Source organism: Oncorhynchus tshawytscha, linkage group LG05, assembly GCF_018296145.1.
Source record: "Oncorhynchus tshawytscha isolate Ot180627B linkage group LG05, Otsh_v2.0, whole genome shotgun sequence".
Lineage (NCBI taxonomy): Eukaryota > Metazoa > Chordata > Actinopteri > Salmoniformes > Salmonidae > Oncorhynchus > Oncorhynchus tshawytscha.
In genome coordinates, this window is record NC_056433.1 from 87,271,404 (window position 1) to 87,296,116 (window position 24,713).

Genomic DNA, 24,713 nt, shown 5'->3' on the forward strand with positions numbered 1-24,713 from the left:
GTATGATTGGCAGCATGAGTGAAGGAGGATTTATTGCAAAATAGGAAGCCGATTCTAGATTACATTTTGGATTGGAGATGCTTAATGTGAGTCATGCATTTAGTTTTACTTGCATTTAAGAGCATCTGGAGGCCACGGAAGTGTCCAAAGAAGGGCCAGAGGTGTACAGAATGGTGTCGACTGCGTAGAGGTGGACCAGAGAATCACCAGCAGCAAGAGCAACATCATTGATGTATACAGAGGAGAGAGTCGGCTCGAGAATTGAACCCTGTAGCACCTCCATAGAGACTGCCAGAGGTCCGGACAACAAGCACTCTGATTTGACACACTGTACTCTATCTGAGAAGTAGTTGGTGAACCTGGCGAGGCAGTCATTTGAGAAACCAAGCCGAAAGGCTAGTACGTGACGTTAGCCGATAGGATGGCACGTGACGTCAGGCGATAGGATGGCACGTGACGTCAGCCGATCGATAGGATGGCACGTGACGTCAGCCGATCGATAGGATGGCACGTGACGTCAGCCGATCGATAGGATGGCACGTGACGTCAGCCGATCGATAGGATGGCACGTGACGTCAGCCGATCGATAGGATGGCACGTGGCGTCAGCCGATCGATAGGCTGGCACGTGGCGTCAGCCGATCGATAGGATGGCACGTGGCGTCAGCCGATCGATAGGATGGCACGTGGCGTCAGCCGATCGATAGGATGGCACGTGGCGTCAGCCGATCGATAGGATGGCACGTGGCGTCAGCCGATCGATAGGATGGCACGTGGCGTCAGCCGATCGATAGGATGGCACGTGGCGTCAGCCGATCGATAGGATGGCACGTGACGTCAGGCAATAGGATGGCACGTGGCGTCAGCCGATCGATAGGATGGCACGTGGCGTCAGCCGATCGATAGGATGGCACGTGACGTCAGCCGATCGATAGGATGGCACGTGACGTCAGCCGATCGATAGGATGGCACGTGACGTCAGCCGATCGATAGGATGGCACGTGACGTCAGCCGATCGATAGGATGGCACGTGACGTCAGCCGATCGATAGGCTGGCACGTGGCGTCAGCCGATCGATAGGATGGCACGTGGCGTCAGCCGATCGATAGGATGGCACGTGGCGTCAGCCGATCGATAGGATGGCACGTGGCGTCAGCCGATCGATAGGATGGCACGTGGCGTCAGCCGATCGATAGGATGGCACGTGGCGTCAGCCGATCGATAGGATGGCACGTGGCGTCAGCCGATCGATAGGATGGCACGTGGCGTCAGCCGATCGATAGGATGGCTGCTTTTTGGGGGAGGAAGGATTGCAGGAATGTCAGGAATGTGCTCTTGGTGTTAACTCATATCTCTACTGTAGACCTGTCTGTCTGGTCCTTTTGTAGCTCAGTTGGTAGAGCATGGCACGTGTAACGCCAGGGTAGTCGGTTCGATTCCCGGTACCACTCATACGTAAAATTTCATGCATGACTAATTCTCTTTTGCTTTGGATAAGAGTGACAGCTAAATGTACATGTATGATATTATTTTATTGTCTGTTTTTATCAATCTTTCTATCGATCAGATAGTCTTTCGGTACTCTGCGTGATGGAGATAAGAACAGAGGAGATGGATGCTTAAACAGAACCTCAGGCTGTGGTTTCTTCCTTATATGGGAGAGAGGAGACAGCCATCTTAGATCGTGTTCCGACATAGTGGGCCATCCTATGTGGCACCCTTTTTCCCTATATAGTGCACTACTTTTCAACCCGGGCTCATTGGGCTCTGGTAGGGGACCAATTGGGACTCAGCCTTTTAACCATGGAGGGAGAAAATGGAGCCCTGCTAAATGTATAATCGTCCGGGGTGGAAGAATAATTCACCACTTTTTTTCAATAATTCAACACTTTGACAGTGAAATTGAAGTGTGATGCGTTGAGGAACACGTAATTCCTTCATCTCATTTCACCTGAAGCCAATCTGTCATGTTAATCTGTCGGAAAGGAACGTTTTTATCCAGATCCTTTTTATTTGTTGGCAAGAAATAGATTTCCAGTGTTTTGTCTGTGTGGGTTTCCCTCCAGGACTGTTGATGTTAGTGATAAATGTAATATTCACAGCAGACTGGCTGAGGGGGAGGGATCAGTGGGGAACTGGGGAGGAGGAGGACAGGCCCACTTCAGAGGAGGACAGGCCCACTTCAGAGGGGGACAGGCCCACTTCAGAGGAGGAGGAGGAGAGGCCCACTTCAGAGACACGTTGTAGACAATGCGCAATTACCGTTACAAATGTAAATGGGTTTTTGACCCCAGTCGCCCTCTCCCTTCTCCTCCCCTCCCCTCTCTCCCCCTTAGGGTGTTAGAGTACACAAACACTGGGCTATAACAACTCTACAACATCCCTGTTAATACAAAATATTGAATACCTCAATCTAAGCCAAAGCATGGTTCCTCTCTACATCTTTAAGAAATTACGTTTGAACTAAATTATGTTAGCCAAGTTTCCATGGTGATGCCAGTGACCTGGTTTCAACCTAAAACATATTTCAGTGAATTCTGAATGAGGGGCTAGATCCTACTGCTTCCCTAGCATTGTCTTGACTGACTCCTCACCTCTCATTGCTCAGAAGAGAAGGTCATCTTGCAAACATTTCTCAATAAATTATTTAAGGTTTTTCCTCCATGAAGAGGAACTGGGGAATGTCAATGGGAGATCAACCATTCACTACGAGCAGAGAGCGAGAGAGGCTGGTTTAACCCAGTTACTAACTGATATGACAAACATTTATTGGAAATACCATGTTGTCACGAGAAAAGACTGTAGGCTATAGCATCTACTGTATCACGGTGATGGTCTGGGATGATTTCACGGTGATGGTCTGGGATGAATTCACAGTGATGGTCTGGGATTATTTCACAGTGATGGTCTGGGATTATTTCACAGTGATGGTCTGGGATTATTTCACGGTGATGGTCAGGGATGATTTCACGGTGATGGTCTGGGATGATTTCACGGTGATGTTTAGGGATGATTTCACGGTGATGGTCTGGGATGATTTCACGGTGATGGTCTGGGATTATTTCACGGTGATGGTCAGGGATGATTTCAAGGTGATGGTCAGGGATGATTTCACGGTGATGGTCTGGGATGATTTCAAGGTGATGGTCTGGGATGATTTCACGGTGATGTTTAGGGATGATTTCACGGTGATGGTCTGGGATGATTTCACGGTGATGGTCTGGGATTATTTCACGGTGATGGTCAGGGATGATTTATTTGTTGATCTAAGGTCAACATGGTGATTCATGTATCACAATCCCCACGGGCCCTAAACGGAAGACTTTATCCAACTTGACTTACCTGTACAGGTCCTGCATCGGCTACATGTGATCCCCATGGGAATTGAACCCCCACAACCTTGCCATTTCTATCTCTACGCTCATGGTGTCCCTTGGAGTTTAACCAACTGAGACTCACAGGACCATTATGTCTCCTCTTGGTTGGTGAGACTCACAGGACCATTATGTCTCCTCTTGGTTGGTGAGACTCACAGGACCATTATGTCTCCTCTTGGTTGGTGAGACTCACAGGACCATTATGTCTCCTCTTGGTTGGTGAGACTCACAGGACCATTATGTCTCCTCTTGGTTGGTGAGACTCACAGGACCATTATGTCTCCTCTTGGTTGGTGAGACTCACAAGACCATTATGTCTCCTCTTGGTTGGTGAGACTCACAGGACCATTATGTCTCCTCTTGGTTGGTGAGACTCAGAGGACCATTATGTCTCCTCTTGGTTGGTGAGACTCACAAGACCATTATGTCTCCTCTTGGTTGGTGAGACTCACAGGACCATTATGTCTCCTCTTGGTTGGTGAGACTCACAGGACCATTATGTCTCCTCTTGGTTGGTGAGACTCACAGGACCATTATGTCTTGGTTGGTGAGACTCACAGGACCATTATGTCTTGGTTGGTGAGACTCACAGGACCATTATGTCTTGGTTGGTGAGACTCACAGGACCTGTATGTCTTCCTGGACTGAGGTGATATTCTCTGGTTCTGCTCTGACAGAAGTTGCTTCCCTGGTTCGTAACCGTTTCAGATCCATTTGTACCTACTTTAGAAAAGGTTCCCTAACAACTGCATTTTATTCACCTGAACCATGCATTTCACTTTGCTCTTAGGGACCGATATGCTTTAAAAACCCACTTCTCTGCTTAGTTGGTTATAAATACACTATGAAGCCCTGGCAGAGAGAGTAAAGGTCAAGGTGATTTGAGGGATATGTATTTTTCATGGTCTTCGTTGTACCTTTTTATACCCTGTAAACACTCAGAGACCATCAACCTGCCTGCTGCCTGTCTGCTGAAGAAGGGAGCACTTAAGGAGCACGGTGTCAGTCTGTCCACAGAGAGAATGGACCCACTAATATAATACTTCATCATCCAAACCAGAGAGACTCACTAATATAATACCTCATCATCCAAACCAGAGACACCCACTAATATAATACCTCATCATCCAAACCAGAGAGACCCACTAATGTAATTACTCATCATCCAAACCAGAGAGACTCACTAATATAATACCTCATCATTCAAACCAGAGACACCCACTAATATAATACCTCATCATCCAAACCAGAGAGACCCACTAATATAATACCTCATCATCCAAACCAGAGAGACTCACTAATATAATACCTCATCATCCAAACCAGAGACACCCACTAATATAATACCTCATCATCCAAACCAGAGAGACTCACTAATATAATACCTCATCATCCAAACCAGAGAGAATGGACCCACTAATATAATACCTCATCATCCAAACCAGAGATACCCACTAATATAATTACTCATCATCCAAACCAGAGAGACTCACTAATATAATCACTCATCATCCAAACCAGAGACCCACTAATATAATTGCTCATCATCCAAACCAGAGAGACCCACTAATATAATTACTCATCATCCAAACCAGAGTGAGTGGACCCACTAATATAATTACTCATCATCCAAACCAGAGAGACCCACTAATATAATTACTCATCATCCAAACCAGAGAGACCCACTAATATAATTGCTCATCATCCAAACCAGAGAGACCCACTAATATAATTACTCATCATCCAAACCAGAGTGAGTGGACCCACTAATATAATTACTCATCATCCAAACCAGAGAGACTCACTAATATAATTACTCATCATCCAAACCAGAGAGACCCACTAATATAATTACTCATCATCCAAACCAGAGAGACCCACTAATATAATTACTCATCATCCAAACCAGAGAGAATGGACCCACTAATATAATTACTCATCATCCAAACCAGAGAGACTCACTAATATAATCACTCATCATCCAAACCAGAGACCCACTAATATAATTGCTCATCATCCAAACCAGAGAGACCCACTAATATAATTACTCATCATCCAAACCAGAGTGAGTGGACCCACTAATATAATTACTCATCATCCAAACCAGAGAGACCCACTAATATAATTACTCATCATCCAAACCAGAGACACCCACTAACATAATACCTCATCATCCAAACCAGAGAGACTCACTAATATAATTACTCATCATCCAAACCAAAGAGACCCACTAATATAATACCTCATCATCCAAACCAGAGACCCACTAATATAATTGCTCATCATCCAAACCAGAGAGACCCACTAATATAATTACTCATCATCCAAACCAGAGAGACCCACTAATATAATACCTCATCATCCAAACCAGAGAGACCCACTAATATAATACCTCATCATCCAAACCAGAGAGACCCACTAATATAATTACTCATCATCCAAACCAGAGAGAATGGACCCACTAATATAATTACTCACCATCCAAACCAGAGAGACCCACTAATATAATTACTCATCATCCAAACCAGAGAGAATGGACCCACTAATATAATTACTCATCATCCAAACCTCTGTTCCCCCTCAGGGGCCCCTAACCAGATCCCCCAGCAGGCCTCTCTCTATAATTATCTCCCCCTCAGGAGCCCCTAACCAGATCCCCCAGCAGGCCTATAATTACTCCCCCTCAGGAGCCCCTAACCAGATCCCCAGCAGGCCTCTCTCTATAATTACTCCCCATCAGGAGCCCCTAACCAGATCCCCCAGCAGGCCTCTCATCATCCCCCCAGGAGCCCCACTAACCAGATCCCCCAGCAGGCCTCTCTCTCCATTACTCCCCTCAGGAGCCCCTAACCAGATCCCCAGCAGGCCTCTCTCTCATCACTCCCCCAGGAGCCCCTAACCAGATCCCCCAGCAGGCCTCTCTCTCTCATCCCCCCAGGAGCCCCTAACCAGATCCCCAGCAGGCCTCTCTCTCTCATTACTCCCCCTCAGGAGCCCCTAACCAGATCCCCCAGCAGGCCTCTCTCTCTCGTTACTCCCCCCAGGAGCCCCTAACCAGATCCCCCAGCAGGCCTCTCTCATCCAAACCCCCTCAGGGGCCCCTAACCAGATCCCCCAGCAGGCCTCTCTCTCATCCCCTCAGGAGCCCCTAACCAGATCCCCAGCAGGCCTCTCTCTCTCATTACTCCCCCTCAGGAGCCCCTAACCAGATCCCCCAGCAGGCCTCTCTCTCGTTACTCCCCTCAGGAGCCCCTAACCAGATCCCCCAGCAGGCCTCTCTCTCGTTACTCCCCCTCAGGGGCCCCTAACCAGATCCCCCAGCAGGCCTCTCTCTCTCGTTACTCCCCCTCAGGAGCCCCTAACCAGATCCCCCAGCAGGCCTCTCTCTCGTTACTCCCCCTCAGGAGCCCCTAACCAGATCCCCCAGCAGGCCTCTCTCTCGTTACTCCCCCTCAGGAGCCCCTAACCAGATCCCCCAGCAGGCCTCTCTCTCTTCACTCCACCTCTGTTCCCCCCTCAGGGGCCCCTAACCAGATCCCCCAGCAGGCCTCTCTCTCGTTACTCCCCCTCAGGAGCCCCTAACCAGATCCCCCAGCAGGCCTCTCTCGTTACTCCCCCTCAGGGGCCCCTAACCAGATCCCCCAGCATGCCTCTCTCTCTTCACTCCACCTCTGTTCTCCCCTATCCTATAATTTCCTTTGATCCGTCTGTTCTCTGCTCCTAGGCATCGGTCTGTATTATAGTTTTCAACTATTGATCTGGTGGCCATTTTCTCAGGATATTTCTTAACTTGTTAAAAAAAAAAAGAAATTGTCAGTGGAAGTCAGTCCCTTCCTACTCCAAAGCATAAAGACCTTTTTCAACGACTAAATTACATTTTCTTTGACAGATTAGGCCTCTTTGAAATTGTGTTAATGGCCTAATGTACTTGAATTGTCTGATCATTTAAGTTTGATTAGAACCGCTTCCCATATTCGGGTGTTAAATGGTCTAGATAATAATATTTGTCTGTTCTTCTTTAAAAAGAACTGCTGGGCTTAAAAAATGGTTTAACCTACATTATCTTAATGGAGTTGGAATTACATTTAAATTGCAGCCATTTATTTGAATATGAAGAAATGTCTTGGTTTATATAGAGGATTCGTGTTCTTGCTAGGGAGTCTTCTAACAGAGGCTTTTAGTAAAGAGGATGGGGGGGGGTTCAGTTGCTCAGCTTAGTTCACGCTGTATCTACATTGGAAAGAAATCGGTACTGTAAAATGTTATTTTCTTGTTATAATTATACCGATTATTAGAATGGTTACGTAAGTGAGTCATCAAGCTGAAGAGGCTGATGTCGTAGCGAGGAATTCACTATGGATTTCTGCCCCATGGCTTAAGGCCATGAGGATATTACTGGAGACTTTAATCTATTAGGCTAGTCATACTGCTCCTACTGCCTTGCTCTGTGTTGCAAAATGGCACCCTATTGCCTACGGTTCTCTGGTCTAAAGTAGTGCACTATGTAGGGAATATAGGGTGCCAGGTTGGGACACAACCGTGGAAACTTGGCCCTGACTCTGGGTCCTCCCCCGCTGGCTAGATGTGTTTAAGCCGTAGCTATTTCACCAGCAGACAGTTTGATACGTCATATTTACTAAACCTGCTTATTTCTTCTTCTGATGGCTGCTGGGAAAATATCATTTTGTAGGGAAGGTATCATGGATGGTTTCTACCCCCCCACCCCCCCCCTCATCAGTTGCCCTGAGAACGTGACGCTCTACCTCATCTCACTGCAGTGGTAGTGATGAGTTGGAGGTGATTTATTTTTTTTAATAGTCATTTTTGGAATCTGTTGTTGATTGGAGTATTGTTACGTTGAATATTCTCCTATTTTAGTAGGGTGTTTTTGTTATTCCCCACAGGTCTACATCGTCAATCAAAGGATAAGGATGCTAACTGCTAACTGCTAGTTGACTGTTACCACTTCACACAGAGACGATTATAACATTCGAATCCTTTGGACAGTTTCCAAAATGGCCACACATCAGCTACATTTGCAAGTGCATGAAGTTATTTGTACAAGCGGTAAAATAGTTAGTGATTGTACATAAGATATCATTTAAGCAATAAGGCACTTCGGGGAGGGGGGGGTATATGACCAATATACCACGGCTAAGGGCTGTTCTTACGCTCGACGCAACGCAGAGTCCCTGGACACAGCCCTTAGATATACCACAAACCCCCGAGGTGCCTTATTGTTATTATGAACTGGTTACCAACATAATTAGAAGAATGCTGCTTGAATATGAAGTTCAGAGTTACTGTGTGTGTGTGTGTGTGTGTGTGTGTGTGTGTGTGTGTGTGTGTGTGTGTGTGTGTGTGTGTGTGTGTGTGTGTGTGTGTGTGCGTGCGCACAACCCAAAGCAGAAACATAAAGTATAGTAGTGTACCCCCTGTACAACGCTCCCTGTAGTGTACCCCACAACGCTCCCTGTACCCCACAACGCCCCACAACGCTCCCTGTAGTGTCCCCACAACGCTCCCTGTACCCCACACTGCTCCCTGTAGTGTCCCCACAACGCTCCCTGTACCCCACAACGCTCCCTGTAGTGTACCCCACAACGCTCCCTGTACCCCACACTGCTCCCTGTAGTGTCCCCACAACGCTCCCTGTAGTGTACCCCACAACGCTCCCTGTACCCCACAATGCTCCCTGTAGTGTCCCCACAACGCTCCCTGTAGTGTACCCCACAACGCTCCCTGTAGTGTACCCCACAATGCTCCCTGTACCCCACAACGCTCCCTGTAGTGTACCCCACAACGCTCCCTGTAGTGTACCCCACAACGCTCCCTGTACCCCACAACGCTCCCTGTAGTGTACCCCACAACGCTCCCTGTAGTGTACCCCACGATGCTCCCTGTAGTGTACCCCACGATGCTCCCTGTATCCCACAACGCTCCCTGTAGTGTACCCCACAACGCTCCCTGTAGTGTACCCCACAACGCTCCCTGTACCCCCACAACGCTCCCTGTACCCCACAACGCTCCCTGTACCCCACAACGCTCCCTGTAGCCCACAATGCTCCCTGTAGCCCACAACGCCCTCCCTGTACCCCCTGTAGCAACGCTCCCTGTACCCCACAACGCTCCCTGTAGTGTACCCCACAACGCTCCCTGTACCCCACAATGCTCCCTGTACCGTACCCCACAACGCTCCCTGTAGTGTACCCCACAACGCTCCCTGTAGTCCCTGTACCCTCCCTGTACAACACTCCCTGTACCCCACAATGCTCCCTGTAGTGTACCCCACAATGCTCCCTGTAGAGTACCCCACAATGCTCCCTGTAGTCCCTGTACCCCACAACGCTCCCTGTAGTGTACCCCACAACGCTCCCTGTACCCCACAACACTCCCTGTACCCCCCACAACGCTCCCTGTAGTGTACCCCACAACGCTCCCTGTAGTGTACCCCACAACACTCCCTGTACCCCACAACGCTCCCTGTAGTGTACCCCACAACGCTCCCTGTAGTGTACCCCACAACGCTCCCTGTAGTGTACCCCACAACGCTCCCTGTAGTGTACCCCACAACGCTCCCTGTAGTGTACCCCACAACGCTCCCTGTAGTGTACCCCACAACGCTCCCTGTACCCCACAACGCTCCCTGTAGTGTACCCCACAACGCTCCGTGTAGTGTACCCCACAACGCTCCCTGTACCCCACAACGCTCCCTGTACCCCACAACGCTCCCTGTACCCCACAACGCTCCCTGTACCCCACAACGCTCCCTGTAGTGTACCCCACAACGCTCCCTGTAGTGTACCCCACAACACTCCCTGTAGTGTACCCCACAACGCTCCCTGTAGTGTACCCCACAACGCTCCCTGTACCCCACAACGCTCCCTGTACCCCCACAACGCTCCCTGTACCCCACAACGCTCCCTGTAGCTCCCTGTGTACCCCCACAACGCTCCCTGTAGTGTACCCCACAACGCTCCCTGTAGTGTATCCCCACAACGCTCCCTGTACCCCCACAACGCTCCCTGTAGTGTACCCCACAACGCTCCCTGTAGTGTACCCCACAACGCTCCCTGTAGTGTACCCCTGTACAACGCTCCCTGTACCCCACAACGCTCCCTGTACCCCACAACGCTCCCTGTACCCCCACACAACGCTCCCTGTAGTGTACCCCACAACGCTCCCTGTAGTGTACCCCACAACGCTCCCTGTAGTGTACCCCACAACGCTCCCTGTACCCCACAACGCTCCCTGTACCCCACAACGCTCCCTGTACCCCACAACGCTCCCTGTAGTGTACCCCACAACGCTCCCTGTAGTGTACCCCACAACGCTCCCTGTAGTGTATCCCACAACGCTCCCTGTACCCCACAACGCTCCCTGTACCCCACAACGCTCCCTGTAGTGTACCCCACAACGCTCCCTGTAGTGTACCCCACAACGCTCCCTGTAGTGTACCCCACAACGCTCCCTGTACCCCACGACGCTCCCTGTAGTGTACCCCACGACGCTCCCTGCACCCCCACAACGCTCCCTGTCCCCCACAACGCTCCCTGTAGTGTACCCCCTGTACAACGCTCCCTGTAGTGTACCCCACAACGCTCCCTGTACCCCACAATGCTCCCTGTACCCCACAACGCTCCCTGTAGTGTACCCCACAACGCTCCCTGTAGTGTACCCCACAATGCTCCCTGTAGTGTACCCCACAACGCTCCCTGTACCCCACAACGCTCCCTGTAGTGTACCCCACAACGCTCCCTGTAGTGTACCCCACAATGCTCCCTGTAGTGTACCCCACAACGCTCCCTGTACCCCACAATGCTCCCTGTAGTGTACCCCACAACGCTCCCTGTACCCCACAACGCTCCCTGTACCCCACAATGCTCCCTGTAGTGTACCCCACACGCTCCCTGTACCCCACAACGCTCCCTGTACCCCACAATGCTCCCTGTACCCCACAATGCTCCCTGTAGTGTACCCCACAACGCTCCCTGTACCCCACAACGCTCCCTGTACCCCACAACGCTCCCTGTAGTGTACCCCACAACGCTCCCTGTACCCCACAACGCTCCCTGTACCCCACAACGCTCCCTGTAGTGTACCCCACAATGCTCCCTGTAGAGTACCCCACAATGCTCCCTGTAGTGTACCCCACAACGCTCCCTGTACCCCACAACGCTCCCTGTAGTGTACCCCACAATGCTCCCTGTAGTGTACCCCACATCGCTCCCTGTAGTGTACCCCACAACGCTCCCTGTACCCCCCACAACGCTCCCTGTAGTGTACCCCACAACGCTCCCTGTAGTGTACCCCACAACGCTCCCTGTAGTGTACCCCCACAACGCTCCCTGTAGTGTACCCCACAACGCTCCCTGGGCCCAGATCAGTGTCCCAGGGCCCCGATCAGGGAGAGAACATCCCAGGGCCCCGATCAGGGAGAGAACATCCCAGGGCCCAGATCAGGGAGAGAACATCCCAGGGCCCCGATCAGAGAGAGAACATCCCAGGGCCCCAAACAGGGAGAGAACATCCCAGGGCCCTGGAGACACTGAGCTAGTCTTCCCCATACTTCCCCATTGTACGTGGATGATATTGTTATTTATAATTAACATAGACACTGCACCAGATATAGATGAAAACACAATTAACATATTTATCCATATCCGATAGTCTGGAAAAATATATACAATTGTTATTAGGAAATTGTCCTGTAGGTTCTGTAGTCAAATGTGACGTAGTCTTTTGTGAACATTTCAAGAAAGAACCGAAGAGAATATATATTTCATTTAATTTTAATAACGGGTGTATAGGCTTTGAAAATGGTTCTGTATCCGTCCCTGTATGTCTTACTGACTTGTGTGTCTCTGTGTTCCCCAGGTTTCTGACCCTGTGACTGGTCCCTCTGTGATCCTGAAGGGACTCTCTCTCTCTGTGTGTGTTGAAAAATCTGGTTAGTCAAATTCCTCTTTTTCCCCGTCTCCTCTCCTGGTCTGTTCATTAAGCACCCCAGCCAACCGCCTGTTACCCTGCCTGTTACCGGGCCTGTTACCGGGCCTGTTACCGGGCCTGTTACCCTGCCTGTTACCCTGCCGCCCTGCCTGTTAGCCTGCCTGTTACCCTGCCTTCCTGTCTGTTACCCTGCCTTCCTGTCTGTTACCCTGCCTGTTACCCTGCCGCCCTGCCTGTTAGCCTGCCTGTTACCCTGCCTTCCTGTCTGTTACCCTGCCTGTTACCCTGCCTTCCTGTCTGTTACCCTGCCTGTTACCCTGCCTTCCTGTCTGTTACCCTGCCTTCCTGTCTGTTACCCGGCCTTCCTGTCTGTTACCCGGCCTTCCTGTCTGTTACCCTGCCTTCCTGTCTGTTACCCTGCCTTCCTGTCTGTTACCCGGCCTTCCTGTCTGTTACCCGGCCTTCCTGTCTGTTACCCGGCCTTCCTGTCTGTTACCCGGCCTTCCTGTCTGTTACCCGGCCTTCCTGTCTGTTACCCGGCCTTCCTGTCTGTTACCCGGCCTTCCTGTCTGTTACCCTGCCTTCCTGTCTGTTACCCTGCCTTCCTGTCTGTTACCCGGCCTTCCTGTCTGTTGCAGTTTTAAGACCGAGGTGTTTGCCACGTTAGGGATGTTGTTTTCCTCCTCTTTTTGAATTTGTTTGGAGAGAAACTAGAATTCACCAGTTTGATTATTTTATGCAACTGCCTCACATTCAGGGGAGGAGAGGAGGGAGGGAGGGAGGGGACAGGGGAGGAGAGGAGGGGGAGGTGGGGGGAGGGAGAGGGGAGGAGAAGGAGAGGAGGGAGAGGAGGAGGAGAGGAGAGGAGAGGAGAGGAGAGGAGGGGAGGGGACAGGGGAGGAGAGGAGGGGGTGGGGGGGAGAGAGGAGGGGAGAGGGGAGGAGAAGGAGAGGAGGGAGAGAAGGGGAGGAGAGGAGGGAGGAGAGGAGGGGAGGAGAGAAGGGGGGGGAGGGGAGGGAGGGATGGGAGGGAGGAGGAGAGGGGGGGGGGGGGGGAGGGGACAGGGGAGAGGAGGGGAGGGGACAGGGGAGGGGAGGAGAGGAGGGGAGGGGAGAGGAGAGGAGGGCAGGGGAGGAGAGGAGGGGGAGGTGGGGTGGGGGGGGAGAGGAGGGAGGAGGGGAGGGGACAGGGAAGGAGAGGAGAGGAGAGGGGGGGGGGGGAGAGGGGGGAGAGGGTAGGGGAGGAGAGGCTAGGGGAGGAGGGTAGGGGAGGAGAGGAGAGGAGGTGGGGGGGGAGACGAGGGGAGGGGAGGAGAAGGAGAGGAGAGGAGAAGGAGAGGAGGGAGAGGATGGGAGGAGAGGAGAGGAGAGGTGGGAGAGGAGAGGAGAAGGGGAGGAGGGGAGGAGAGGAGAAGGAGAGGAGAAGGAGAGGAGGAGGGGAGGAGGGAGGGGAGGAGAGGAGAAGGGGAGGAAGGAGAAGAGGGAGAAGAGAAGAGGAGAGGAGAGGGAGAGGAGAGGGAGAAGGAGAGGAGGGAGAGGGGAGGAGAGGAGGGGAGGGGAGGAGAGGAGGTGGGAGAGGAGAGGAGAGGAGAAGGAGAGGAGGAGGAGGGAGGAGAGGAGGGGAGGGGAGGGAGAGGAGAGGAGGGAGAGGAGGGGAGGGAGAGAGAGGAGGGGAGGAAGGAGGGAGGAGAGGAGGGAGGGGAGGAGAGGAAGAGGATTATATAAACTGACCTGTGTCAGAGAGTTCGGGTCACAGAGGCAGGGTGACTGACGGGGCAGAAGGTTCCCTTTATGACATAAGGGACTCCAAAGTTGACCTCTCTCTCTCTCCCTTCCTCTTGGATGATGCATCCTCAATTCGCTCAATTAGGCCTGCATATCAAGAGAACAGGACATGATGCGTTCCTGTTGCGTAACATTTTAAAATCTTCCAACTCCCTTTAATCAAATGAGGCTTCGCTTAATTGGCCAGCACAAAGAGGCTTCTCAGACTGACTTAATCCCAAAGTATATGACCTCAACTGGAACGGAGACTGGGGGAGGGACTGGGGGAGGGACTGGGAGAGAGGCTGGGAGAGAGGCTGGGAGAGAGGCTGGGGGAGAGCTACTGGGTGAGAGGGAGAGCGACTGGGTGAGAGGGAGAGCGACTGGGTGAGAGGGAGAGCGACTGGGTGAGAGGGAGAGCGACTGGGTGAGAGGGAGAGCGTCTGGGTGAGAGGGAGAGCGTCTGGGTGAGAGACTGGGAGAGCGACTGGGAGACAGACTGGGGGAGAGGGCGAGACTGGGGGAGAGGGAGAGACTGTGTTACCCCTGTCTGTCCTGTCAGAGTCACTCTGTTACCCCTGTCTGTCCTGTCTGAGTCACTGTGCTACCCCTGTCTGAGTCACTGTGCTACCCCTGTCTGAGTCACTGTGCTACCCCTGTTTGTCCTGTCTGAGTCACTGTGTTACCCCTGTCTGAGTCACTGTGTTACCCCTGTCTGAGTCACTGTGCTACCCCTGTCTGAGTCACTGTGTTACCCCTGTCTGTCCTGTCTGAGTCACTGTGTTACCCCTGTCTGAGTCACTGTGTTACCCCTGTCTGAGTCACTGTGCTACCCCTGTCTGTCCTGTCTGAGTCACTGTGTTACCCCTGTCAGAGTCACTGTGCTACCCCTGTCTGTCCTGTCTGAGTCACTGTGTTACCCCTGTCTGTCCTGTCTGAGTCACTGTGTTACCCCTGTCTGTCCTGTCTGAGTCACTGTGTTACCCCTGTCTGAGTCACTGTGCTACCCCTGTCTGTCCTGTCTGAGTCACTGTGTTACCCCTGTCTGTCCTGTCTGAGTCACTGTGTTACCCCTGTCTGTCCTGTCTGAGTCACTGTGTTACCCCTGTCTGAGTCACTGTGTTACCCCTGTCTGAGTCACTGTGTTACCCCTGTCTGTCCTGTCTGAGTCACTGTGCTACCCCTGTCTGAGTCACTGTGTTACCCCTGTCTGTCCTGTCTGAGTCACTGTGTTACCCTGTCTGAGTCACTGTGTTACCCCTGTCTGAGTCACTGTGTTACCCCTGTCTGAGTCACTGTGTTACCCCTGTCTGAGTCACTGTGTTACCCCTGTCTGAGTCACTGTGTTACCCCTGTCTGAGTCACTGTGCTACCCCTGTCTGAGTCACTGTGTTACCCCTGTCTGAGTCACTGTGTTACCCCTGTCTGAGTCACTGTGTTACCCCTGTCTGAGTCACTGTGCTACCCCTGTCTGAGTCACTGTGCTACCCCTGTCTGAGTCACTGTGTTACCCCTGTCTGAGTCACTGTGCTACCCCTGTCTGAGTCACTGTGCTACCCCTGTCTGTCCTGTCTGAGTCACTGTGTTACCCCTGTCTGAGTCACTGTGTTACCCCTGTCTGAGTCACTGTGCTACCCCTGTCTGTCCTGTCTGAGTCACTGTGTTACCCCTGTCTGAGTCACTGTGTTACCCCTGTCTGAGTCACTGTGCTACCCCTGTCTGTCCTGTCTGAGTCACTGTGTTACCCCTGTCTGAGTCACTGTGTTACCCCTGTCTGTCCTGTCTGAGTCACTGTGTTACCCCTGTCTGTCCTGTCTGAGTCACTGTGTTACCCCTGTCTGAGTCACTGTGTTACCCCTGTCTGAGTCACTGTGCTACCCCTGTCTGTCCTGTCTGAGTCACTGTGTTACCCCTGTCTGAGTCACTGTGTTACCCCTGTCTGTCCTGTCTGAGTCACTGTGTTACCCCTGTCTGAGTCACTGTGTTACCCCTGTCTGAGTCACTGTGTTACCCCTGTCTGAGTCACTGTGTTACCCTGTCTGAGTCACTGTGTTACCCCTGTCTGAGTCACTGTGTTACCCCTGTCTGAGTCACTGTGCTACCCCTGTCTGAGTCACTGTGTTACCCCTGTCTGAGTCACTGTGTTACCCCTGTCTGAGTCACTGTGCTACCCCTGTCTGAGTCACTGTGCTACCCCTGTCTGAGTCACTGTGTTACCCTGTCTGAGTCACTGTGCTACCCCTGTCTGAGTCACTGTGCTACCCCTGTCTGTCCTGTCTGAGTCACTGTGTTACCCCTGTCTGAGTCACTGTGTTACCCCTGTCTGAGTCACTGTGCTACCCCTGTCTGTCCTGTCAGAGTCACTGTGTTACCCCTGTCTGAGTCACTGTGTTACCCCTGTCTGAGTCACTGTGCTACCCCTGTCTGAGTCACTGTGCTACCCCTGTCTGTCCTGTCTGAGTCACTGTGTTACCCCTGTCTGAGTCACTGTGTTACCCCTGTCTGAGTCACTGTGCTACCCCTGTCTGTCCTGTCTGAGTCACTGTGTTACCCCTGTCTGAGTCACTGTGTTACCCCTGTCTGAGTCACTGTGCTACCCCTGTCTGTCCTGTCTGAGTCACTGTGTTACCCCTGTCTGAGTCACTGTGTTACCCCTGTCTGTCCTGTCTGAGTCACTGTGTTACCCCTGTCTGTCCTGTCTGAGTCACTGTGCTACCCCTGTCTGAGTCACTGTGCTACCCCTGTCTGTCCTGTCTGAGTCACTGTGTTACCCCTGTCTGAGTCACTGTGTTACCCTGTCTGAGTCACTGTGCTACCCCTGTCTGTCCTGTCTGAGTCACTGTGTTACCCCTGTCTGAGTCACTGTGTTACCCCTGTCTGAGTCACTGTGCTACCCCTGTCTGTGTCCTGTCTGAGTCACTGTGTTACCCCTGTCTGAGTCACTGTGTTACCCCTGTCTGTCCTGTCTGAGTCACTGTGCTACCCCTGTCTGTCCTGTCTGAGTCACTGTGTTACCCCTGTCTGAGTCACTGTGTTACCCCTGTCTGTCCTGTCTGAGTCACTGTGTTACCCCCTGTCTGAGTCACTGTGTTACCCCTGTCTGAGTCACTGTGTTACCCTTGTCTGAGTCACTGTGTTACCCCTGTCTGAGTCACTGTGTTACCCCTGTCTGAGTCACTGTGCTACCCCTGTCTGAGTCACTGTGCTACCCCTGTCTGTCCTGTCTGAGTCACTGTGTTACCCCTGTCTGTCCTGTCTGAGTCACTGTGTTACCCCTGTCTGAGTCACTGTGTTACCCCTGTCTGTCCTGTCTGAGTCACTGTGTTACCCCTGTCTGTCCTGTCTGAGTCACTGTGTTACCCCTGTCTGAGTCACTGTGTTACCCCTGTCAGAGTCACTGTGCTACACCTGTCTGTCCTGTCTGAGTCACTGTGTTACCCCTGTCTGAGTCACTGTGTTACCCCTGTCAGAGTCACTGTGTTACCCCTGTCAGAGTCACTGTGTTACCCCTGTCTGAGTCACTGTGTTACCCCTGTCTGAGTCACTGTGTTACCCCTGTCTGAGTCACTGTGTTACCCCTGTCTGAGTCACTGTGTTACCCCTGTCTGAGTCACTGTGTTACCCCTGTCTGAGTCACTGTGTTACCCCTGTCTGAGTCACTGTGTTACCCTGTCTGAGTCACTGTGTTACCCCTGTCTGAGTCACTGTGTTACCCCTGTCTGAGTCACTGTTACCCCTGTCTGAGTCACTGTGTTACCCCTGTCTGAGTCACTGTGTTACCCCTGTCTGAGTCACTGTGTTACCCTGTCTGAGTCACTGTGTTACCCCTGTCTGAGTCACTGTGCTACCCCTGTCTGAGTCACTGTGCTACCCCTGTCTGAGTCACTGTGTTACCCTGTCTGAGTCACTGTGTTACCCCTGTCTGTCCTGTCTGAGTCACTGTGTTACCCCTGTCTGAGTCACTGTGTTACCCCTGTCTGAGTCACTGTGTTACCCCTGTCTGTCCTCTCTGAGTCACTGTGTTACCCCTGTCTGTCCTGTCTGAGTCACTGTGTTACCCCTGTCTGAGTCACTGTGTTACCCTGTCTGAGTCACTGTGTTACCCCTGTCTGAGTCACTGTGTTACCCCTGTCTGAGTCACTGTGTTACCCCTGTCTGTCCTGTCTGAGTCACTGTGTTACCCCTGTCTGAGTCACTGTGTTACCCCTGTCTGAGTCACTGTGTTACCCCTGTCTGAGTCACTGTGTTACCCCTGTCTGTCCTGTCTGAGTCACTGTGTTACCCCTGTCTGAGTCACTGTGTTACCCCTGTCTGTCCTGTCTGAGTCACTGTGTTACCCCTGTCTGTCCTGTCTGAGTCACTTTGTTACCCCTGTCTGAGTCACTGTGTTACCCCTGTCTGAGTCACTGTGTTACCCCTGTCTGAGTCACTGTGCTACCCCTGTCTGTCCTGTCTGAGTCACTGTGTTACCCCTGTCTGAGTCACTGTGTTACCCCTGTCTGTCCTGTCTGAGTCACTGTGTTACCCCTGTCTGAGTCACTGTGTTACCCCTGTCTGAGTCACTGTGTTACCCCTGTCTGAGTCACTGTGTTACCCCTGTCTGAGTCACTGTGTTACCCTGTCTGAGTCACTGTGTTACCCCTGTCTGTCCTGTCTGAGTCACTGTGTTACCCCTGTCTGAGTCACTGTGTTACCCCTGTCTGTCCTGTCTGAGTCACTGTGTTACCCCTGTCTGTCCTGTCTGAGTCACTGTGTTACCCCTGTCTGAGTCACTGTGTTACCCCTGTCTGAGTCACTGTGTTACCCTGTCTGAGTCACTGTGTTACCCTGTCTGAGTCACTATGTTACCCCTGTCTGAGTCACTGTGTTACCCCTGTCTGAGTCACTGTGTTACCCCTGTCTGAGTCACTGTGTTACCCCTGTCTGAGTCACTGTGTTACCCCTGTCTGAGTCACTGTGTTACCCCTGTCTGTCCTGTCAGAGTTACGGTGTTGTACAGTATAATATCGACAGGGAGTTTTGGCCTATTTCATTTTGGGACTCACGCCTTACTATTGGGCCCTGGTCTAATGTCGTCCCCTATTGGGCCCTGGTCTAAAGTCGTCCCCTATTGGGCCCTGGTCTAAAGTCGTCCCCTATTGGGCCCTGGTCTAAAGTCGTCCCCTATTGGGCCCTGGTCTAAAGTCGTCCCCTATTTGGGCTCTGGTCTAAAGTCGTCCCCTATTTGGGCCCTGGTGTAAAGTAGTCCCCTATTTGGGCCCTGGTGTAAAGTAATCCCCTATTTGGGCCCTGGTCTAAAGTAGTGCACTAAGTAGGGAATGTGGTGCCATTTGGGACTGAGCCGTGTGTAAATAGACCTGCGTTTATCATATTAGAGATGAAAGAGGGACAGTGTGGGGTGTCTCCTGTCTCCTAGCAGTGTGTTTACATGTTCTGTTGGCACTAAATGATTCTGCCTCTAATTGATTCATCACCCAGATAGTCTCAGGGGTGATTTTAGTCACGGCTGCTTTGGGAGCAGCCACACCGTCTCTACCAGGCAGGAACAGATAGGCCCTGTAACCAAACATGTGTCTCCAATTGTACCCTATTCCCTAAGTAGTGCACTACTTCTTTTAAACAGGTGCCACATTCCCTTTATAGTGCACTTCAAAAGGAATAGGGTGAAGTTTTGGGATCCGGCCATATAAACAGGTACAGAGTACAGTAGGTTATGTTGCTCTGTGTGGAGACAGATAAACAGGTACAGAGTACAGTAGGTTATGTTGCTCTGTGTGGAGACAGATAAACAGGTACAGAGTACAGTAGGGTATGTTGCTCTGTGTGGAGACAGATAAACAGGTACAGAGTACAGTAGGGTATGTTGCTCTGTGTGGAGACAGATAAACAGGTACAGAGTACAGTAGGTTATGTTGCTCTGTGTGGAGACAGATAAACAGGTACAGAGTACAGTGTACTCTGTGTGGAGACCTGTTTATCTGTCTCCTGTGTGGACACAGATAAACAGGTACAGAGTACAGTAGGTTATGTTGCTCTGTACCTGTTTATGTTGCTCTGTGTGGAGACAGATAAACAGGTACAGAGTACAGTAGGTTATGATGCTCTGTGTGGAGACAGATAAACAGGTACAGAGTACAGTAGGTTATGTTGCTCTGTGTGGAGACAGATAAACAGGTACAGAGTACAGTAGGTTATGTTGCTCTGTGTGGAGACACAAACAGGTACAGAGTACAGTAGGGTATGTTGCTCTGTGTGGAGACAGATAAACAGGTACAGAGTACAGTAGGTTATGTTACTCTGTGTGGAGACAGATAAACAGGTACAGAGTACAGTAGGTTATGTTGCTCTGTGTGGAGACAGATAAACAGGTACAGAGTACAGTAGGTTATGTTGCTCTGTGTGGAGACAGATGGTTGAAGATAACTCATATAAACAGGTACAGAGTACAGTAGGGTATGTTGCTCTGTGTGGAGACAGATAAACAGGTACAGAGTACAGTAGGTTATGTTGCTCTGTGTGGAGACAGATAAACAGGTACAGAGTACAGTAGGTTATGTTGCTCTGTGTGGAGACAGATGGTTGAAGATAACTCATATAAACAGGTACAGAGTACAGTAGGTTATGTTGCTCTGTGTGGAGACAGATGGTTGAAGATAACTCATATAAACAGGTACAGAGTACAGTAGGGTATGTTGCTCTGTGTGGAGACAGATAAACAGGTACAGAGTACAGTAGGTTATGTTGCTCTGTGTGGAGACAGATAAACAGGTACAAGTACAGTAGGTTATGTTACTCTGTGTGGAGACAGATAAACAGGTACAGAGTACAGTAGGTTATGTTGCTCTGTGTGGAGACAGATAAACAGGTACAGAGTACAGTAGGTTATGTTGCTCTGTGTGGAGACAGATAAACAGGTACAGAGTACAGAGTACAGTAGGTTATGTTGCTCTGTGTGGAGACAGATAAACAGGTACAGAGTACAGTAGGTTATGTTGCTCTGTGTGGAGACAGATAAACAGGTACAGAGTACAGTAGGTTATGTTGCTCTGTGTGGAGACAGATAAACAGGTACAGAGTACAGTAGGTTATGTTGCTCTGTGTGGAGACAGATAAACAGGTACAGAGTACAGTAGGTTATGTTGCTCTGTGTGGAGACAGATAAACAGGTACAGAGTACAGTAGGGTATGTTGCTCTGTGTGGAGACAGATAAACAGGTACAGAGTACAGTAGGTTATGTTGCTCTGTGTGGAGACAGATAAACAGGTACAGAGTACAGTAGGTTATGTTGCTCTGTGTGGAGACAGATAAACAGGTACAGAGTACAGTAGGGTATGTTGCTCTGTGTGGAGACAGATAAACAGGTACAGAGTACAGTAGGGTATGTTGCTCTGTGTGGAGACAGATAAACAGGTACAGAGTACAGTAGGGTATGTTGCTCTGTGTGGAGACAGATAAACAGGTACAGAGTACAGTAGGTTATGTTGCTCTGTGTGGAGACAGATAAACAGGTACAGAGTACAGTAGGGTATGTTGCTCTGTGTGGAGACAGATAAACAGGTACAGAGTACAGTAGGTTATGTTGCTCTGTGTGGAGACAGATAAACAGGTACAGAGTACAGTAGGTTATGTTGCTCTGTGTGGAGACAGATAAACAGGTACAGAGTACAGTAGGTTATGTTGCTCTGTGTGGAGACAGATAAACAGGTACAGAGTACAGTAGGGTATGTTGCTCTGTGTGGAGACAGATAAAAAGCTACAGAGTACAGTAGGTTATGTTGCTCTGTGTGGAGACAGATAAGCAGCTACAGAGTACAGTAGGTTATGTTGCTCTGTGTGGAGACAGATAAACAGGTACAGAGTACAGTAGGGTATGTTGCTCTGTGTGGAGACAGATAAACAGGTACAGAGTACAGTAGGGTATGTTGCTCTGTGTGGAGACAGATAAACAGCTACAGAGTACAGTAGGTTATGTTGCTCTGTGTGGACACAGATAATCAGGTACAGAGTACAGTAGGTTATGTTGCTCTGTGTGGAGACAGATGGTTGAAGATAACTCATATAAACAGGTACAGAGTACAGTAGGGTATGTTGCTCTGTGTGGAGACAGATAAACAGGTACAGAGTACAGTAGGGTATGTTGCTCTGTGTGGAGACAGATACAGGTACAGAGTACAGTAGGTTATGTTGCTCTGTGTGGAGACAGATGGTTGAAGATAACTCATATAAACAGGTACAGAGTACAGTAGGTTATGTTGCTCTGTGTGGAGACAGATGGTTGAAGATAACTCATATAAACAGGTACAGAGTACAGTAGGTTATGTTGCTCTGTGTGGAGACAGATGGTTGAAGATAACTCATATAAACAGGTACAGAGTACAGTAGGTTATGTTGCTCTGTGTGGAGACAGATGGTTGAAGATAACTCATGGGAACACCAGTGTTATTTGCTGAATTAGCAGCATTGAACAGGTGGCACAAGAAGAAGATGGTGTATTCTCCACAAGCAAGCTTTGCCTCTTATATATGCACTAGAGGGAGGGAGAGAGAGAGAGAGAGAGGGAGAGGGAGAGGGAGAGGGAGAGGAGAGAGAGAGAGAGAGAGAGAGAGAGAGAGAGAGAGAGAGAGATCTTCTGATCTTCTGACTTCTGACACTGTGCCCTTTTCTACTCTCCTCTCACTGAGGTCTGATTGTAATATGTCTGTATGTTATTCAACGTTTCCTCCCAAAACAGAGCGGAGGAGCGTGTGGTGCTGACAGATGCCTGAATCTATTTGTTTTTTAGGGCTCAGTCTTTTTCTGCTCTCTCTATGTTGTGGCTCCATTCCGTCTCACTGGTCATCTGAAACAGAAACAAGAGGCTCTAGGGTCATAGTCAGACATGGCCTGTTACCTCAATGAGATGTGTTAGTCTTTTATCTGCTGTCTCTCTTTTTGTGTTTGGTTTGGCTTTACTTCTGTTGTCCTTGTGTTGGTATATAAGTACAGTGTGTCAGTCCCTGATATCTCTTTCCTATTCACCTCTCTCTCACGGGCGCTCTCTCTCACGGGCGCTCTCTCTCACGGGCGCTCTCTCTCACGGGCGCTCTCTCTCAAATTGAGTCAAAAGCTTTTTAGAAATCAACAAAGCATGAGAAGACTTTGCCTTTGTTTTGTTTGTTTGTCAATTAGGGTGTGCAGGGTGAATACATGGTCTGTGGTACGGCAATGTGGTGTAAAGACAACTTGACATTTGCTCAGTACATTGTTTTCACTGAGGAAATGTACAAGTCTGCTGTTAATAATAATGCAGGGGATTTTCCCAAGGTTACTGTTGACAAATATTCCACGGTAGTTATTGGGGTCAGATTTGTCTCCACTTTTGTGGATTGGGGGGATCCGTCCTTGGTTCCAAATATTGGGGAAGATGCCAGAGCTAAGGATGATGTTAAAGAGTTTTAGTATAGCCAATTGGAATTTGTTGTCTGTATATTTGATCATTTCATTGAGGATACCATCAACACCACAGGCCTTTTTGGGTTGGAGGGTTTTTATTTTGTCCTGTAACTCATTCAATGTAATTGGAGAATCCAGTGGGTTCTGGTCCTCTTTAATAGTTGATTCTAAGATCTGTATTTGATCATGTATATGTTTTTGCTCTTTATTCTTTGTTATAGAGCCAAAAAGATTGGAGAAGTGGTTTACCCATACATCTCTGTTTTGGATAGATAATTCTTCGTGTTGTTGTTCGTTTAGTGTTTTCCAATTTTCCCAGAAGTGGTTAGAGTCTATGGATTCTTCAATTGCATTGAGCTGATTTCTGACATGCTGTTCCTTCTTTTTCCGTAGTGTATTTCTGTATTGTTTTAGTGATTCACCATAGTGAAGGCGTCGACTCAGGTTTTCTGGGTCTCTGTGTTTTTGGTTGGACAGTTTTCTCACTGTATTTCTTAGGTTTTTTGCATTCTTCATCAAACCATTTGTCATTGCTTGACATTTTTAGATTTGATAGGGAAGCTGAGAGGTCAAATATACTGTTTAGGCTTTTTACTGACAAGTTTACACCTTCACGATTACAGTGTAACGTTTTGTCCAGGAAGTTGTCTTAAAGGTATTGAATTTGTTGTTGCCTAATTGTTTTTTTGGTTGGTTTCCACACTACATTCCTTCCATCTATAGCATTTCTTAATGTTACTCAGTTCCTTTGGCTTTGATGCCTCATAATTGAGTATTTGCTCTGTTCAAGTAGATTGTGATTTTGCTGTGGTCTGATAGGGGTGTCAGTGGGCTGACTGAATGCTTTGAGAGACTCTGGGTGGGGGTCAGATAGAGTAGTCTACAGTACTTTTGCCAAGGGATGAGCTGTAGGTGTACCTACCGTAGGAGTCCCCTTGAAGCCTACCCTTGACTATGTACATACCCAGCGTGCGACAGAGTTGAAGGAGTTGTGACTCATTTTTGTTGGTTATGTTGTCATAGTTATCTTGGGGGGCATATGGGGGAGGGAATGCTGTCACCTCCAGATAGGTGTTTGTCCCCCTGTGTGCTGAGGGTGTCAGGTTCTTGTCCAGTTCTGGCATTTAGGTCACCACAGACTAGTACATGTCCCTGGGCCTGGAAATGATTGATTCGCCCCTCTAGGATGGAG

The 24,713-nt window shown here is 49.9% G+C and overlaps 1 protein-coding gene across 1 annotated transcript in view; it reads left to right on the top strand.

Moving 5' to 3' along the window:
* The window catches only part of LOC112241960 (lipoma-preferred partner homolog), a gene marked incomplete in the record, with an annotated part of 506,285 nt that overhangs the window by 41,970 nt on the left and 439,602 nt on the right, over positions 1-24,713 (top strand). Inside the window, 1 exon segment of the mRNA XM_042322624.1 lies at positions 12,254-12,326.